The sequence below is a fragment of the Balaenoptera physalus genome (assembly GCF_965194825.1).
Source record: "Balaenoptera physalus genome assembly, chromosome: 4".
NCBI lineage: Eukaryota > Metazoa > Chordata > Mammalia > Artiodactyla > Balaenopteridae > Balaenoptera > Balaenoptera physalus.
In genome coordinates, this window is record NC_138891.1 from 125,644,630 (window position 1) to 125,665,290 (window position 20,661).

A 20,661-nucleotide genomic window follows, 5' to 3' on the forward strand; every position below is an offset into this window, starting at 1 on the left:
AATAAAATCTGCCTCCAGACTGTCTTTAGATTCAAGACTACAGCAATTCTTTCCAGCGTTTTTAGCCCTGTGGCCTGCCCTGAAAATTTTGGACATTTCCACCTCTACAACTGCATGAGCCAATTCTTTAAAATAAATGTATATGACTTTCTGGAGAAAAATTGGGGGTTAAGACTTCAACATGTGAATCTGTGGGAGAGGGGTGGGACTTGAACATTCAGCTCATAACAGGAACCCTCAGTATATGCACCAATACTTAGAGAAAATCTGATCACATTTGAATGATTAATTCTATCAAAAATTTCTTGCCAACATTCTTTTATTTTTCTTTGTGGACACCTGGGACAGTGAGGTATTTTGGGTTATTTGAATTTTTCAAATTCCATTTTAATTTGTTTGTTGACTTTTGATTATATCTCTTAGTATACTATTGCAGTGGTTGTTTCTGGTATTGAAATATACTTACCAAATTTTATATAGGCCACTTGTTTAACATTTTACCCTTTCAAATAAAAGAAAGAAACCTAACAATTTCCATAAGTCTTCTTACTCTCCCAGCAATGCCATATTAGGGAACTTTCCACTTTCATCTGTTTTGCTGAAAGCCATTTTGATAGGAAGTCTTACTTGATTTACTGGCTATTACCTAGCCAGGCAGTAGTTAAAATTTTCCTTTCTACTGAATAGAAATTATTTTTATTTTTTAAAATTACTCTGTATCTTGAATACATGCCACTTTTGTTTAACTCTTTTCTCCCTGCATATCAAGTACTTTGAGGTCATAAGCCATGGCATATTTTGTTTTTAATCACTTTAGTTTGTAGGAATTGGTGAGCGGAATAAACTGAAAATTATGGGTCCAGAACTTGGAATGTAAAAGTTACTAGACAGCTATGCTATAAGTTTAAGAAAGTGGAAACTCAGGAGTAAGGACACATAGTCCAGCCCTAGAAGATAAAATCATATTTTGCTATATTTACTATTTTAAAACCATTTTAGCAAGAGGGTCTTAGCATTGGTTGCTAATGCCCATATCAGTGGGAGAATTACAGAGTGGAAAATACCAGAGCAGAATTCCTCAGATATCTTGTTTAAGGAGCAAAGTGTTGAGTACTGGAACAATCACTGTAGGGTTCTTAAATAAATTCACTTTCCAGGTTAGATTGTCTAACATTTTCAATACTGCAATAAAACACCTATATACCAGAAAGCACCATGGGGACTTCAGTGGAATAAATATCTGTCTCACATGGTAGACACCTGTCAAATGTTAATGATGAGAGTGACAGCTTAAATAACTTTCATTGGGCTTAAGAGAAGCAATGTGTGCATTAGAAAGAGAAAAGGAGAATCATTTAAGTCATATCTTATTTTTACATAGAGGATCTTAAAGCAAATCAACCATTCTTACTTGAAAGTTATGCTATGCCCAATAATGAATAGCTTTTCAAAGCAATCATTGAGCACGGTGATTTTTTCACTTTCTGCACATTAGTTTCCCATAGTACATAAGATGAAATCTCTAAATGTCTCTTTTGGTCCTGATCATTATACAGGCTATCATTAAAACCATAAAAATGATAACCCACTGTGTAATCATACTCAAATACATTCTATCATGCATTCCACAGAATGTTGAAGATAAATTTAGCAAATGTAGGAGCTTGTGGTTTTAAATCACTAAACACTAAAATAAGGCATCTTGATCCTCTAAAATTGAAAGCCTAATATAATTAAATCACATATATAACCTTTTTGTGATATTACTAGTTGAATATCAACACTATACATATATATTTTTTAAAGGCTAGCTTTTTGTTTTTATTAATAAAGATAATATTAATATTGCCAATATCCCAGACACCAGGGTCTGCGTGGATACACTATTAAATAGCAATGAAATTCAACAAAGATTGTTGAATGGGGATCTTCACTGGGCATCTCTGGTCTGGCTCACAATCTACCACCACCATCCTTAGTGTCTCCGAGGGCCTCCTTTCTTTCTTTCGTAAGTTTTCTGATGAGTAGCTGGAGCCTGCACCATTGGGTTAGTGTTTGGGCTGGTTCCCAGGACTGCCCATCAGCCTCATTTCTCTTCCTTTGTTTCTTTCTTTCTTTTTTTTTTTTTAACATCTTTATTGGAGTATAATTGCTTACAATGATGTGTTAGTTTCTGCTTTATAACAAAGTGAATCAGTTATACATATACATATGTCCCCATATCTATTCCCTCTTGCATCTCCCTCTCTCCCACCCTCCCTATCCCACCCCTCTAGGTGGTCACAAAGCACCGAGCTGATCTCCCTGCGCTATGCAGCTGCTTCCCACTAGCTATCTATTTTACGTTTGGTAGTGTATATATGTCCGTGCCACTCTCTCACTTTGTCCCAGCTTACCCTTCCCCCTCCCCGTATCCTCAAGTCCATTCTCTAGTAGGTCTGCATCTTTATTCCCATCTTGCCCCTAGGTTCTTCATGACCATTTTTTTTTTTTTTTTTAGATTCCATATATATGTGTTCGCATACGGTATTTGTTTTTCTCTTTCTGACTTACTTCACTCTGTATGACAGTCTCTAGGTCCATCCACCTCACTACAAATAACTCAGTTTCATTCCTTTTTATGTCTGAGTAATATTCCATTGTATATATGTGCCACATCTTCTTTATCCATTCATCTGTTGATGGACACTTCGGTTGAGCCCATGTCCTGGCTATTGTAAATAGAGCTGCAATGAATTTTTTTCTTCTCTTCTTCTCTTCTTTTCTTCTCTTCTTACCCAACTTTGATCCTATAAGCAGTCATTAACACCACTCCTCTTACATATTTTTTCCTTCTTTGTGATTCTCTCCCTGTTTCATTCTCTAGGCAAAAACACAATGTTGTTGAAATACAGTATCCTACCTACTCTCTACTTTTACCTGTGTTGAGTATGACAGGAGAAAACACACAATGATGAGCTCTTAGTCTTGCCTTACAAACCTGACTTTTTTTTTTTTTTTAGTTAATTTAGTCTGCACCTTCCTAAACAATTTCACATCTTTTATTCTCTCTTTAAAGTCCCACCTCCTCCTCACCCTCTTCACTCAGTTGATGAGCTTGCTTAATAGGAGCCATCAGAGAAATTTCACATCAAATGTTACCAGCTTACCTGCATCTGCATATATGTAAGCTCTTTCTTTATGACCTGGATTTATTCCATCCTATTCACATAAGGACTCCACATCTGTAATTGTTTCTTCTTGTTTTCTGTGTTATCAAATTCTCCATCTTTACTGGAACTTTTCCATTAGTGTGCACATGTGTTAATGTTTTCTACTTATTCACCTTCCTGATGGTGACCTTTCTTTTCACTATTTTCCAGTCAAATCTTCAAGAGAGTTTTCTGTATTCTATCTCCATTCTCCCGCTCATTCACTATTGGTTTTTATCATCAAGTTTCCACAGTCTCATCTCCCTTGAAACTGTTTCCGTCAAGATCATTTGCTACATTTTCATTGTCAAAATTTGTGGTCAATTCTCAGCTTTCTTCTTGCTTCATCTGTCACAGCTAATCGGAAGCCTTCTTAAAATATTTTTTCTTCACTTGACTCCTTAGATAACCTCTCTCATGTGTCTCCTGTGACAAGACTGCTGCCAATTCTTTTTCTATTGCTTTTGTTCATTCTTCCTCATATTCCCAAATTCTACCTGTTGGAGAGTCCCAATTACGGTTCTTGACCCTCTTCCTTTTTTCAATACATGCATTTAAATCTTTTATAGCCCAGTTTCTTTCAATGAAATCTATATGTCGACACTTCCCATACTTGTGCTTCCAGTCCCAACATCTCAAATTGAACCACAGATTTATGTTTCCAACAATCTACTCAACACCTCTGCTTGGATATCTAATAAGCATACTACATATCCAAAATAATTTATTCCCTTCCCTTGCTGAACTTGCTCCTCCCGAGGCTTCCTCATGTTTATAAATGTCATTCTTGCGTTTGCTCAGCCCCTAACTTGGAGTCATCTTTGCTCTTTTGCTCTCTTTCATACCACATGTCCAATTTATCAGAATTTCCTGTAGCCTGTGTTAGAAATATATCAAAATTCTAACCATTCTACATCATTTCCACAACTAAGTGGTCTAAGTACCTCAATCTCTGAGTTGTATTATTTCAAAAGACTCATAAATTGACTTTCTACTCTGTATTCCCAAAACTGCAGTTAGAGTGATGCTATAAAACCCAAAGTCAGATAGAGTGACTCTTTTACTGAAAAAAACTCTCATATAGATTGCCATATCACCTAGAGTGGAGTTCAACTTTGTTATGAACCCCTATATTATCTCTCCTTCCACTGCTTCCCAGACATAATCTACAATTCCCTCCTCACTCTTTGTATTCTAGATATATCAATCCCTGATATAAGGGATTTTTAAAAAAAATATTACAGTGACTAGAGGAGGGCCTCTTTTTTTTGTAACTACAGAAAACCAAAAAGTTTCATAGAACCTGTTCCAGTTTTTCTCTAAGGAGTATAAACTCGTTCCACAACAGGATGGAATGGACAATGTCAGGGTGGGGTGGGTATACATATCCAAATAGAATGTATTTTATATATTTTTAAAAATATATGCATATATAATATGTTAAATTATATAATATGCATTTATTTATATTACATTTAATATGTAATCTATATCATGTAAATTATATTATATATTTCCTATATATATATATATATATATATATATATATATATTATCCTGTGAGTCCTAGCACATATATTTATTAAATATTTAGCTTCCACTAGGAACAACGACAATTCATTTAAATTTGTCCTCATATTAAATTCTCATAACAAACTCATACAGTGGAAAAGAATCAACTTTCCTTTCTTTCTTTCTTTCTTTTTCTTTCTTTCTTAATAAATGAGGGAACTGAGGTTCAGAGGTGTTAAATAGCTTGCCCAAGGTCATGTGACTATGGAATAACAGCTGGGATTTGAATACAGTCTCATTGCATGTGATTTATTGTACTTATCTCTCAATTAATTCTTCTGTTCTTGTGCCATTGACTTAGGGCTTAGTCATGCTAATTATTTTGGTTAAAGAATGCAAGTGTATATAGGCATACTATTTCTAACAAAAGACTTTACAAATGCTCTCATGGATAGCTTCCTCTCTTACACTAAGTGAGAAGATTATGCCCAGGTAGCCTCAAATTCTTCAACCAGACTTTGAAACAAGAAACTTATTTCTGGTAAAGAACTCACCATGAAGCATGGATGAGAGTTACCCCTGGACAACAAAAAGTGAATGTGTTTTGTTAATAGCCACTGAGATATTTGGATTGCTTGTTATATTACATTATCATAGGAATAGCTAACTAACACTGTTCACAGGTAGCATTCATTGTCTGAAGAATTAATGATAATCACTATGATAAAATAAAGGCAGAGAAAGCAAAGCTATACTTCAGCATGAGAGACTTAGTTTTAAGGATGTACATGCACATTGTTACTAGAAATCCTGGGTTCAAATCCTGTCTGTATTCTCCCAGCCAGTAAGTTTCATTAACTTCCTGAGCTTCGGTTTCCTTAAATTAGATAGTGAATAATACTGCATCTCTATTGAACTGCTGTAAATATTAAATTTAAAAGATATACAGGGACTTCCCTGGTGGTCCAGTGGTTAAGACTTCACCTTCCAATAAAGGGGTTGTGGGTTCAATCCCTGGTCAGGGAGCTAAGATCCCAAGTGCCTCACAAAAAACAAAACATAAAACAGAAGCAATATTGTAACAAATTCAATAGACGTAAAAAAAATTTTTTTAAATAAAAAAAAAAAGATATACAAAATTTCCTAACATAGAACAAGTCATATAACTGATCTTTAACATATATTATGTTTTATCCTGATAATGAGGATTACAGATACTGATATAAAGAAGCACACCAATATAGTCACTTTGAAAGTGTCTAACTCAGAGTAAAGATTCAACATATGTTTGGTGTATTTATGAATGAACACACTCTTTATATATCCTCTAACAACCTCATCTAATTTTGTAATCAAGTCACCCAAATAGGCTAACATAGGTTGGATAAAAAAATATTCTTTATTCTATTACTTGTGTCCATGTAGGACAAAGTAAATAATTCATTTAGCATTTATATAGTTAACTTTGACTTACAAATCAGTCTACATGGATTATCCTATGTTAAATAAATAAATTGATATTTCCTTCAAGCTAATGAAAAATAAGATCTATATCTTTGGCTTATGTTGTGTATTTCAGGGTGTTTATATTGTGGTCATCAGCTTCTTGCTGTAAATGAATAACTAATGTGAATGATTTATAGGTGAGATTTCTATAGTCAAAAATGGTTGGAGAAGGATTCTAGGAGAATGTATGGAGAAATACATTTAAGTATTCCCCAAACCTACCACCCTTTCTCCCTGAATCACTGAAAGTGCAATTTAGGTAGTAAAACTAAAAATTCCTGAACAACATGTGCAATAAAAGTAGATGATCCTTAGATATGAGTGAATGTGGACAAACCATTGGTTGCCACATGATCTGAGTAGTATTAGCACTCTGCAGAGGGTAGAAGTAAGCAAGGGTATGCCTTACATACCTGTGAAATTCAAAAGGGCCACACTTTCTTGAAAACTCAACAGGTCAATTTGAGATCATCTGAAACAGGAGTGGGGCTCAACTCACCATAATGTTAAGTGAAAAAATAGCTCCATATTGAGATCTAAAAGGGCTGGGAAGTCTAAGCCCTCTGAACTCTCAAAACTAGGCAGCCAAGCCCCCTTCCAGGACAAAGCCCTACACAGGATAAACTTCTTAGAATAAGTCTAAATTGAGCATAAAAAGGAAAATAGAAAAAGAATAAAGTCCAGATAAAAGTATAAAAGGAATATAGGAGAATTCAGAAAGCAAGATGCCATTCTTTTGAACTAAAGGGATATCTTGAGCTATAAAGCAATCTTGAACGACTTTTCTCATTTTAAAAATAATATTAAAAATACTGGTTGCCTTAGAATAACTCCTAGAGACAAAAAAAGCATGTTAGAAAGAAACACCCACAAAAAAATAAAAACTATAGCATTTTAAAATGTGCTAAAAGAATTATACAAATAATACATATATGATAGACATAACTTTATAGCTGAGAAGTGAGGGGATAAAACTCAGAAACAATAAAATTAAAACATATTTCCTAACTGAAGACAAAATAAGAAGATCAGAATAAAGACAGGGCAAACAAACAAAACAGATAATGCCTTCTGAGAAGTAACGTAAAAAGTTAATCCAAAAGAAATGAAGAAAAGGATGCAAATGGATCAAGAGAATGTGATAAATATAGAAACTAGTAAAAGAAGATACAGCTTACGTAAAATAAGTTTGCTAAGGAACACCAAAGCAAGAGAATAAAATAAATATCAAAAATTATAATTCAAGACAATTATCTTGAGATTAAAAAAGGAAAAAATCAGTCAGTAAGAATTCCTGGGGATTTATATTCATATTTCTAAAAACAATGACCACTCCTAGTATCCAGATTGAGGTCCTGGAATCCTATTTCCCACCAAAAGAAATAAATGGGTGAGTTGCCTGCTTCCAGTTCAGATGTAGAATGGCCAAAGGTGGACAAATTTTTAACATCAATGAGGATAATAAGTACAATATATCAAACCACATCAAATATACTTAAGTTCACCAGTTTAAAATAATACTTAAAAAAAAAAACTAATTGCTTATCTTTTGAGGATTCTAGAAAATCAACTCTTTAACTGTTGGTAAAGAAGGGAGAGAATCTATTCTGCCTTTCTTATATTAACTATGTCACTAGGTAGCTAAGACATGGATGAAATGAAATATATCTTTTTAAATATATTCTAGTTTTGTGAAGAAGATATTTTAGAATGAGAACAAATTCATTTTGCAATCCCTAGGGAATTAACTGAAAATTCATGGCTGTTAATATCACAACATGAGAGACAATCAAATATTATATTCTTCCTAACTGAAGTAAACATATTATCTATGAAGTAGACTTGCCAAAACATTCACCCTAAATCTAATTACACAAGGGATCCCATTATCAATTAACAAAAATTACAAACGACAGAGACACATACTAAATTACAACATCGTGATCCAACCAGCAAAACCTGGATTGTAGGAAACTTCAGAAAAAATTATCTGGCTTTTTAGACAAATAGGTAGCAAATTAAACAATAAAAGAGATCAAGGAGGAACACATGGATTTTAAAAAAATTGAAAAGAAACAAAACTATGGAATAATAAAGTTATTTTAAAGAGCGTTAGAGTGTTTATTATAAAAGCCAGCATGTGATTGGAAGGGGTTAGTGGAATGTATATGCAGAATTTCTATTTTCTGACCTAGTAGTTGTTAAAAGTGTACCTGCCTTTTAATAATTCACAAAGTTCTAAACTTTTAAACATTTTTATTTAAATATAGAAACATTTGGGAGCTTGGGATTAGCAGATGCAGACTAGTATAAATAGGATGGATAAACAACAAGGTCCTACTGTATAGCATAGGGAACTAGAGTCAATATCTTGTGATAATGGAAAAGAATATGAAAAGGAATATATGTATGTATAACTTTGCTATACAGATGACTACAGATCAATAGCTCTGTTAAAACATTCTCATGATTTAAGTATTATTTTTATATCACAGCAACTCCCATATTTTTCTTTATAAGTAACCAAAAGCATTATTTAAAGAATGGTACAAAGCTGAATGTTTACAACTGCATCTTCGGTTAAATTAAAAATCATTAGACCTTCTGCTTTATGCTTGTAACTGAAACATAGCCCAACACAAGAGCCAGATCCAGCACAATTAGGCCTCTGCATCAAAGGCAAGAAATGAGACATTTTGACGTTCTGGAACATTGTATTTCGTGGGGCTCTGTGCACAGCTAGGTAGCACAGGTGTAATTGCAGTACAATGGGGAAATTCAGTGCTCAATGGCTTTCAAATTTTCCACTCCTATGTGTGATGTGATGTGAAGCTCTTATGTCAGTGCTGCCTGCTTTCTCTGTGATGGAATGGCATTATGTGAAATGCAAATGAAAATATGTTGAAGTTCTCAATCTCCAAAACTAGATTAAAATTATATATTTGGCTCTTTTTCCTGTCTCCATAGCTTCTGTATTTCTGCATCTGTGATTTTACAAATACAGAAAAAAATATTTTAAAAGTCTTTGCTGACAGAAGTTTACATTGTGAGAGATATCTTCTCTTTCTCTTGTTAGAATGCTACAGCCAAACTCTGCTAGTTCCTGAGCCAACCTGCCATAATTATCTTTAACAATGTGCTGCTTAATGTGGCAAGAATTCCGGTGATTTTTTTTCCAATTTTCTTGTCATAATCGAGACAGTTTCAAGTTTAAGTTCCTAAACTCCCTCTCAGTGAACTAGAACATGAAAGATAGAAACTTAGGTACAAAAATAGGATCAAACATCTATTCACTTAAAGTCATTCTATATTCAAATTTTGAAGAACATTTGATATTAGAAGATATTTTTTGAAGAAAATTTTCAAGTTTAATTTTTGAAATCACCATTAAATTGACTAAGTGATAGTCTTAATGGAGAGCCATAAGCTCTTAACTGAATCTTTAATAAAAATTGTTCTGTCTTTCAAAGTTCGCCTATAGTAATAGGACATGGTAAGATACTTGTTTTTAATTATAGGGTGTGAAAGTTAAGTGGTGTTAATAACTGGCTTATCCAAAATAAGAACTCAGAAATTGTGTTTGAGGCTGGCACATCAGTTGAAAATAGGAGAAAACTCTTGGAAGAGAAACAAATGCAGAGAAGGTGACCCCCCAGGTAAGTAAGAAAATTATGCCCAAATACTTGTAAAATTACATACTGAACCATGTAGGGTGGACATGCCAAGCACATATGTTGAGCTCTGCAAAGCTTCTGAATGCTGATGTTAAAGATTTCTACTCTTATAAATGATCTATCAGTTATTCATAATTATTTCCTTTCTTGAATAATGATATAAAATTGATATAAATTTTCACTTTCTTTTCTGTTTCATTTTACATTTTGGATGAAAGAAAATCACTATCTTTAATGTTTGCAGTTATCATCACGATTTTTATCATTATAATCAATAAAACTCTATGAGATAACTTACCAGCCATTGCAAAATGGGATTTTCTTGAACTTACCCACTAGAAATTAAAAACTCAAGGGACGTGAGCCTTCGGTATAATTAGATCTCAACAGGTATCTGTTGAATAATTGAGTTAATGACTTGGATTAGTGTGTTGAAAATGACCTAATAAATATGTTCAGGTTAAGGTCTCATTCCCTTCCCACATTTTATTTATTCACCTATTATTTCAGAAAATCATCATTCTTTCACATGGCTGATGACCTTATTACTACTGACTCCAGAACAGAAGATGAAACTCAACTTTTGAATGAAAGAAGTAGCTAGAAAATTAGCAGGTGGTGGACATAGCCAACATTTCATCTTCCTAACCCTTCTCATAATAGATCATGTTCCAAGAGTGTGACTTTATTTTCCATCCATAAGACAAACACTTCTTTCCTCTTGCTGCCACTCAGAGACTGATAACTTATTAACCTTCAGAAGCTTTACAGAAGAGTCTTCTCCAGCCCAAATATCACAGGAACTATTTTTTTCTTTGAAGGAATTCATGCAAATTTTAAAAATGCTCTCCAAATAGCCAGTTTTCAGGTGCCCCAAATAAATATGTATTAGGGACCCAAGTATAAGTTTTGAACGATTAAAACAGGCAAAATTATTTGATATTAAATAATTATATAATCTTAATATTACTATGATTTATTTTAAACATAATGGTATCAAATTGGCATGAGTTGGTATATTTTACACTTCAATACATATAAAAGTTACTATTAGCAACTATCACCATGTAAGAATAACTAGACAATATTGTAAACATATGGAGAATACAAAATACTTGATTTTTCCAACTGATGCCAAAGTTGTAATGGGGTCCATTACTGACCACATGATTTTTATCTTATTTGACATTTTTATGTCATTATTGCACCTCCTCTTCAAATGTAAGCAAATACAGAAAATAAAAGTGGGACACTGATAAACAAAAAGAATTTAAAAATGTTTCCTAAGAAATTGATGTTGGATTTTTATTTGCATATTTATTGTTAAAATGGCTCGCTTAATTTTCAGTTCATTAAATTTTTATATTAACCAAACTGAAGTAATCAATATCTGGGCAATAGGAATATTCTGAGGAAATCCTAGAAACTGGGTTAGAGATAAGGTTTTTCTTTAAAATCTAAGAGAGATACATGTTCTATCACAACCACATTAAAACAGTAATTTATTTTCTTCTCAAACACTTTGTGTACTTTAAGATGACATCCACCAGACACAGCACAAACTTATCCTATTGTAGTACTGTAGTAGTCACTATACTCTGCTTGCTGTCTCACATGTGCCTACTTGAGCTTTACTTCTACCTTGCTATCTGCACGTGATTAAATTTGTTACTAAATTCCACTACCACAGGGAACATTTTTGTTTGTTTGTTTTTGATTCAAATGACTGAAAACTCAAGGGCATTCAGCCGAAGTTAGTATTCTGTCACTTTATCTCTCTCTCTATATATATAGAATACATATAAAATCAAGATTTTATGGAGTCTTAGAGATATCTGACAATTTCCTGTAAATGCCTGTTGTTGAATCACGAGAAATTTCAGAGTAGATAAAAAAGTTTTTATTCAATTAATTGTAGATTAATCTACAAGGAGTCTTTCAACATCAGAGGCCATATGTTCTTCAGGTCTGATAACTATGTTCAAATGTAGTAAAATATAGTAAAAATATAGTATATGGTCTACATGTTTTATACACATTCTAAACTTTCTATAATTGTATTAGTATTTTCATGACTTTTTTTGCATCATTTTATTTTGATCAAATGGAACATACAGAAGAATTTTTGGTAAGTATTGACACAGAAGTTCAAAAATTAGGTGGTCGGTCTAGTATTATAAAACAGAGAGCTTTATGCAACCATTTATAAATAGATTTTTGAGTCCTTGAATTAGGGTCTGCTTTCTCCTAGACTTGCTGGAGATCTACTGACCAATTACGCATTGTTTGATTCCACTTTCAAGAACAGTAACAAAAATTTTCTTCAGACAGAGAACAGTACAATCAATTACATATTTGTTCATTTATTTTATAAATTTCCTGTCACTGACCACCTAAGTACATTTTCCTTTTATCTTGAAACTTTCCTTTTATTGGCCTTTTCTCTAGAAAAACAAACATATTACATCCACATAAATTTTGCATATTCTTTAAAATCGTTGACAGATATGTTGAAGTTAATTCATATGCCATGAGTTAAGAATAAGTTCTTAGGGGTTGCTTTACCTTGAGCACCAGAACATACTTAAGTTTGTTGTTCTTAGTAAATTAAAATAAATCAGAGATTTCAGGAAACCATGAAACTGAGATGGAACTAAAGTGGGATTAAGAATTTCAAATACAGAATTCCATACCAAATGCAGTGTCAGGCAATGCTTGGATCTCTTCTTAAGGCAGATAACATCCTTAAGCTAAGTTCTAGCTTTGCTTATAGTGAGAATTGGGGCCAAAAACAGAGGTTTTTATCCGCAGCTTCCAGCAAAGAGTGAAGTTGGGTGTTCTCCTCTTCTTATTCTGTTCAAAACAGAAATGACTGGTCAAGTATTCCCCTTGTCTCCTTTGGGGGTCTAACTGGCAGGGGTGGTGAAGGTTTCAACATATTCTATTGAAAAAAAAAATCAAACGTTAGTTTAAACAAAAAGATATGATCATGGTCTACAGACATAACTTTTGTTTCTCCTTTCTAGCAGATACACAGCTTATTTTGTAGAAAGTCGGCAGATGCTTTGGCACACTTTTCTTAAATAAAAAAGCAATGAACATGGTCAGTTAACCACATTGCTTCCCATGAGTACAAATGTTGTGATATTAGGGAATCTTGGGGCTGGGGTGGCAGGTAGGGGCTTTTGCTCATTGTCTTGCCACCTGATTTTGCACATTATGAGTTGACTTTTGTTAAATTCACCTCTATATTTTACACTTTGTTTCAAGCTGGAGATTACCTTATTGTCACTCTTGTTGTGCTCATTTTTTTTTTACTAAGAAAGCTTTTTACTAAGAAATTGTGCCGATGTTGCCAATAAATAATTATTACATCTACTTTTGAAGCACTTTTCAGATACTTCATGTAACTGAATCAATAATGTATGTGTATTTCTCTCTTGATAAAACTACATTAAAATTAGAAATACCATAAAAAATTTGGTAATGCTTATGGTGTGTTGAGACAATATGGTGGAATTTTGTACTCTTTGTAAGAAAACTTTATGCTGATTTCCATTGCATTCATACACTCTGCCCCCATATCTTATGCATAGATTACCTACTTATGTCTGAGTTTATTTTGAATGCCTTCATCTCACTAACATCATCTGGTGACTATTATATCTCTATCTACTCTTTCTTCCAGAATCAAAATGCTATATGGAAATGCCATTGCATAACTTTAAAGAGTCTATTTTTACTTTGTCAATTTTTCTTTTTAATGTGCATGATATTTCTCAAAATGCAGTAGTTAATATATTTTAATATATTTAATATATTTTAAGAAGATTCTAGCATTAACAGGAAACTACTTTATTGTTGGTATAGTAGAAAAATATATTTTAATTTTTACATTAGCTTTCCTATGTATTTTTTAGGTTTTGCATAAAATACACATTTTCATAAGTCAAAAGTGGTCAGATATGGCAATTTCATATTGTCTGAGATAAACTGTTTATTTTAGAGGCAAATTGAATTCTGCTACATCATAATGAATATGCATATTTCTCTTATGGCATATCTTTAAGAAAAGTCCTATTTCTTTATTCCTGACTCAAAAATTATGCTTGTTATCTCAAGCTTAATTTTGAGATGCTTGGGAGTTTGGAAAAATTATTTTATCTGTCTATCAACAAGGCCTCTAAAAGATCTAGCTGATGGATGGAGATTTCCACAAAGAAGTCAGTTAATTACTTGCCAGAATTTCTAGATGAGGGATCATGTTTTGTGTCATTTGTTTTAAAGATTCCAGCTGCTTTACGTGTCTATCACAACATAGCGCATGCACTAAGCAACAATTTAGAGACCAGCTCTGTAAGTTGTTAAGTACAATGTTGGTGACTGAAGAACATTTCTAAGAGACAGAAAATTTTAAGTCAATCAGAGTAAAGTGTATATGATTAGCTTTCACGGGATAGTTTATCTAGGTCATTATTTTATACAGTTTTGAGTTCTAAAGCTCAAAGCATTTACTCAGCACTCAATTCATATAACTTCTTAGAAATATTCATAAAAGATCAAGAACTTGGAGTTTCTGTTTCCACATGTAAGGAGCTTAGAAGTGACCGTTCCATTCTAACAACAAGTAAAAAGCTAAACAGACTGAAAAATCAACAATTCTTCTTGGATTCATAAGAGAGATGAAGACACAGGGCCAACTGCTATCTCCCGGGTTGGAGAGACAGACAGGCAAATACAGGAAGTTATGGCTTACTGAAACTGAGACTCACAAGAAGAAACCTCCAGGGGAACCAGTACTAGTGGAGGTAAACATGGACTGTAATTGACAAACTACTCCACCTTTCCAACCCACTGAACACAGCTGTGTATGATGCTCCTAGTATTATTTATAGTCGTGATGTTCTAACAATTTCATTTCCAAAAGTTCTTTTGAGAAGACATTTCTCTTGTATGATCTTTGAAGGACATTTACAATGTGTGATTTTTTAACTCGATGTTATTATATGGTAGCAACCTGCTTACATTTAGAATGTGTAGATATAGCAAAATGGTCTAATATGCAAAATTTCCAGTAAAGTTTGAGAGCTTTTTCATAGGTAAACAGATCTTCTATAAATGGCCCAAAATACTTCAAAGAGTAGTGAACATTTCTTATTCAACAAACGTGGAGCATTATTCTACACTTTTTCTCTTCCAATATCAAGGTCAAGTAGAAAATCACACATAGGTAGGCTGCTGACCACTCTATCATTCTCCTTTGGGAAACTGCTGGGCCTTGCTTGAACAGATGGAGTCTTGTCCAGTTAGGACACAAGAGTGACCCAAGGTCCCAAATCTTTGTGGCTCCATGGCTCGAAGTTGTGTTGTTGGATCTGTGAAACACTATGTACACATTTTCTTGAGTCAAGGAGACACCCCCCCCTCCTGCATTGGTTTGTTATTGTGGCCTTCATTCTTTCTACCCAATTGTACTGTGACACAAGGCCTGGTTGGGGCTCCTCTGTCATTCTTTCACTTAGCATAGTGTTTTCCCAGTTGGTCTATATTGTAGCGTGTATCAGTATTCTATTCCTTTTTATGGCTGAGTAATATTCCATCGTATGCTATATTATATTTTGTTTACCCAGCTATCAGTTAATAGATATTTATGTTGTTTTCACTGTTTTGCTAGTATGAATAATGCTGCTATGAGCATTCATGTACAGATTTTTTGTGGGTTTGATTTTTGTGGGAGTATACAAACTAGTATAGAACTTCTGAGCCATATGGTGCCTCCATGTTTAAGTTTCTAAGGAACTGCCCAGTTGTTTTCCATAGATGTTAGACCGTTTTACATTTTATGAGTATTCCTATTTGTCTATAGCCTCGTCCACACTTAGTGTTTGATTGCAGCTATTCTAGTGACTATGAAGTAGTATCTCTTTGTGGTTCTGGTTTGCATTCTCTTAATGACTAATGATCCTGAGTATCTTTCCACATGCTCATAGGTTATATAGATATAGGTACAGATATATAGATATATAGATATCTTCCTTGGAGAAATGTTTATTCAAACCTATTGCCCATTTTTAATTATAGGGTTTTAATAGACATTTCTTCAAAGAAGATATACAGATGGCTAATATATACACAAAAGATGCTCAAGGTCACTAGTCATTGTCTCCAGAAATATATAAAGAACTCTTACAACTCAACTCAATAAAAGAACAAAACTGGGTTATTTGTCTTTTTATTGTTAAGTTGAAAGAATTACTTTTGTATTCTGGATAGGGGACCTTTATTAGATATATGATTTGCAAATTTATTCTCCCATTATGCAGATTGTCTTTTCAGTTTTTTGATAGTGTCCTTTGAAGCACAAAAGGTTTTAATTTTGATAAAGAAATCTTTATGATTTGTCAATTATGTATTTTTTTCTTTTGTTAATTGAACTCTGATTTCACTTACAAGAAACTGTTGCCTAATCCCAGGTCACAAAGGTTTACGTCTTTTTTTTTATAATTTTATCACTTATATTTGGTTCTTTGATCCATTTTGATCTACCTTTTGTAAATGCTGTAAGATAGAGATCTAACTTTATTCTTTGTATGGAGATATTCAGATGTCCCAGTACCATTTGTTAAAAAGACTGTTTCTCCCATGCTTTATTGTCTTGACACCCTGGTGAAAACCAATTGGTCATAAATGATTGTGTTTACTTATAGACAAATAATTCTTTTCAAATGGTCTAATATGTCTATGCTTATGCCAGCACCACATTGTCTTGTTTACAGTAGCTTTGTAGTAAATTTTAAAATTGGAAAGTATGAGTATTCTAACTTTGTTCCTCTGCTTCAAGCTTATTTTGGCTATTCTGAATCCCTTGAATTTCTATATGAATTTTAGGGTCAGCTTACCAATTACTGCAAAAAAAAAAAACTAGCTAGGATTTTATAGAAATGATGTCTAATCTATAGCACAATTTAGAAATTATTGCAATCATCTTAATGATATTGTCTTCCAATCCATGAACACAAGATATCTTTTATTTATACAGGTCTTCTCTAATTTCCCTCATTAATGTTTTATAGTTTTCACTGCATGAGTGTTGCATTTCTTTGTTAGATTAATTTTTCAGTATTTTATTTGTTGTATGGAAGTTCTCTCTTAATTTCTGAATTGTTCATTGCTAGTATTTAGAAGTACAATTAATTATTTTATTTAATTTTGCAACTTGCAACATTGCTGAATTCACTTAATCATCATACTTGTGTGTGTGCATGTGTGTGTGTATTTCTTAGGGTTTTCTCTATACAAGATCATGTTATCTGCAAATAAAGGTAGTTTTACTTTTTTTCTTTCCAAGCTGAAGGTCTTTCACTTCAATTTCTTGCCTACTTAACTAGTCTATAACTTCAATTTCTTGCCTACTTAACTACTCTATAACCTCTATACTGAGTTAAAGTGGCAGGAGCAAATTTCTTTGTCTTGTTCTTTATCTTGGGGAAAAGTATTGAATATTTTACCATTAAGAATGAATATACTGAAGGATCCTTGCATTTCTTAGATAAACCCCACTTGATCATGGTGTATGATCCTTTTAATGTGCTGTTGGATTCTGTTTGCTAATATTTTGTTGAGGATTTTTGCATCTATGTTCATCAGTGATATTAGCCTGTAGTTTTCTTTCTTTGTGACATCTTTGTCTGGTTTTGCTATCCGGGTGATGGTGGCCTCGTAGAATGAGTTTGTGAGTGTTCCTCCCTCTGCTATATTTTGGAAGAGTTTGAGAAGGATAGGTGTTAGCTTTTCTCTAAATGTTTGATAGAATTTGCCTGTGAAGCCATCTGGTCCTGGACTTTTTGTTGGAAGATTTTTAATCAAAGCTTCAATTTTAGGGCTTATGATTTGTCTGTTTATATTTTCTATTTCTTCCTGGTTCAGTCTTGGAAGGTTGTTCTTTTCTAAGAATTTGTCCATTTCTTCAAGTTGTCCATTTTATTGGAATAGAGTTGCTTGTAGTAATCTCTCATGATCTTTTGTATTTCTGCAGGATCAGTTGTTACTTCTCCTTTTTAATTTCTAATTCTATTGATTTGAGTCTTCTCCCTTTTATCCTTGATGAGTCTGGCTAATGGTTTATTAATTTTCTTTATCTTCTCAAATAACCAGCTTTTCGTTTTCTTGATCTTTGCCCTTGTTTCCTTCATTTATTTTTCAATTATTTCTGAACTGATCTTTATGATTTCTTTCCTTCTGCTAACTTTGGGGTTTTTTTGTTCTTCTTTCTCTAATTGCTTTGGGTGTAAGTTTATTTATTTATTTTTTATTTGAGGTGTTTCTTGTTTCTTAAAGTACGATTGTATTGCTACAAACTTCCCTCTTAGAACTGCTCTTGCTGCATCCCATAGGTTTTGGGTCGTCGTGTTTTCATTGTCATTTGTTTCTAGGTATTTTTTGATTTCCTCTTTGATTTCTTCAGTGATCTCTTGGTTATTAAGTAATGTATGGTTTAGCCTCCATGTGTTTGTATTTTTTACAGATTTTTTCCTATAATTGATATCTAGTCTCATACATTGTTGTCTGAAAAGATACTTGATATGATTTCAATTTTCTTAAATTTACCAAGGATTGATTTGTGACCCAGGTTATTATCTATCCTGGAGAATGTTCCATGAGCACTTGAGAAGAAAGGTATTCAGTTGTTTTTATATGGAATGTCCTATAAATATTAATTAAGGCCATCTTGTTTAATATATCATTTAAAGCTTGTGTTTCCTTATTTATTTTCATTTTGGATGATCTGTCCATTGGTGAACGTGGGGTGTTAAAGTCCCCTACTCTGATTGTGTTACTGTCGATTTCCCCTATTATGGCTGTTAGCATTTGCCTTATGTATTGAGGTGGTTCTATGTTGGGTGCATAAATATTTACAATTGTTATATCTTCTTGGATTGATCCCTTGATCATTATGTAGTGTTCTTCTTTGTCTCAGGTAGTAGTCTTTGTTTTAAAATCTATTTTGTCTGATATGAGAATTGCTACTACAGCTTTCTTTTGATTTCCATTTTCATAGAATATCTTTTCCCATCCCCTCACTTTCACTTGTATGTGTCCCTAGTTCTGAAGTGGGTCTCTTTTAGACAGCATATACATACGTCTTGTTTTTGTATCCATTCAGCCAGTCTATGTCTTTTGGTTGGAGCATTTAATCCATTTACATTTAAAGTAGTTATCGATATGTATGTTCCTATTACCATTTTCTTAATTGTTTTGGTTTTGTTTTGTAGGTCTTTTCCTTCTCTTAGGAAAAGAGAAGTTCTTCTCCTAGAGAAGTTCCTTTAGCATTTGTTGTAAGGCTGGTTTGGTGGTGCTGAATTCTTTTAGATTTTGCTTTTCTATAAAGGTTTTAATTTATCCATCAAATCGGAATGAGATCCTTGCTGGCTAGAGTAATCTTGGTTGTAGGTTTTTCCCTTTCATCACTTTAAATATGTGCTGCCCCTCCCTTCTGGCTTGCAGAGTTTCTGCTGAAAGATCAGCTGTTAACCTTATGGGGATTCCCTTGTATGTTATTTGTTGTTTTTCCCTTGCTGCTTTTAATACTTATCTTTGTATTTAATTTTTGATAGTTTGATTAATATACCTCTTGGCCTGTTTCTCCTTGGATTTATCCTGTATGAGACTCTGCACTTCCTGGACTTGATTAACTATTTCTTTTCCCATATTAGGGATGTTTTCAACTATAATCTCTTCAAATATTTTCTCAGTCCCTTTCTTTTTCTCTTCTTCTTATGTGACCCCTATAATTTGAATGTTGGTGCATTTAATGTTATCTCAGAGATCTCTGAGACTGTTCTCAATTCTTTTCAGTCTTTTTTCTTTATTCTGCTCTGCTGTAGTTTTTCCAGTATTTTATCTTCCAGGTCACTTATTCTTTCTTCTTCCTCAGTTGTTCTGCTTGATTCCTTCTAGAGAATTTTTAATTTCATTTATGTGTTGTTCATCATTGTTTGTTTGCTCTTTAGTTCTTCTAAGTCCTTGTTAAACGTTTCTTGTATTTTCTCCATACTGTTTCCAAGATTTTGGATCATCTTTACTATCATTACCCTGAATTCTTTTTCAGGGAAACTGCCTATTTCCTCTTCCTTTGTTTGGTCTGGTGCGTTTTTACCTGTTTCTTCATCTGCTGTGTGTTTCTCTGTCCTATCATTTTGCTTAACTTACTGTTTTTGGGGTCTCCTTTTCTCAGGCTGCAGCTTCGTAGTTCCTGTTGTTTTTGGTGTCTGCCCCCAGTGGCTAAGGTTGGTTTAGTGGGTTTTATAGGCCTCCTGGTGGAATGGACTAGTGTCTGTGTTCTGGTGGATGAGGTTAGATCTTGTCTTTCTGGTGGTCAGGTCCACGTTCAGTGGTGTGTTTTAGGGTGTCTGTGACCTTATTATGATTTTAGGCAGCCTCCCTGCTAATGGGTGGCTTTGTGTTCCTGTGTTGCTAGTTGTTTGGCATAGGGTGTACAGCACTGTAGCTTGCTGATCCTTGAGTGGAGTTGGGTCTTGGCGTTGAGATGGAGATCTCTGGGAGATCTTTGCCATTTGTTATTATTGGAGCTGGGAGGTCTCTGGTGGACCATTGTCGTGAACTCAGCTCCCCCACTTCAGAGGCACAAGCCTGACACCTAGCCAGAGCACCACACAGCTCAGAATAAAAGAAAGAAAAATAAATAAATAAATAAATTTTAAAAAGTTATTAAAATAAAAAATAATTATTAAAAATTAAAATAATAAAAAGTAAAAAAA

The 20,661-nt window shown here is 33.5% G+C and overlaps 1 long non-coding RNA gene across 1 annotated transcript in view; it reads right to left on the bottom strand.

Moving 5' to 3' along the window:
- The window catches only part of LOC309660157, a 633,532-nt gene extending 616,129 nt beyond the window's left edge, over positions 1 to 17,403 (bottom strand). Inside the window, exons 1-3 of the long non-coding RNA XR_014263217.1 lie at positions 17,321 to 17,403; positions 12,577 to 17,287; positions 7,647 to 10,277 (exon numbers count right to left, since the gene is read on the bottom strand). This is a non-coding gene — a long non-coding RNA (uncharacterized lncRNA). The remainder of the gene's footprint in view (positions 1 to 7,646; positions 10,278 to 12,576; positions 17,288 to 17,320) is intronic.
- Between the last annotated feature and the right edge of the window lie 3,258 nt (positions 17,404 to 20,661).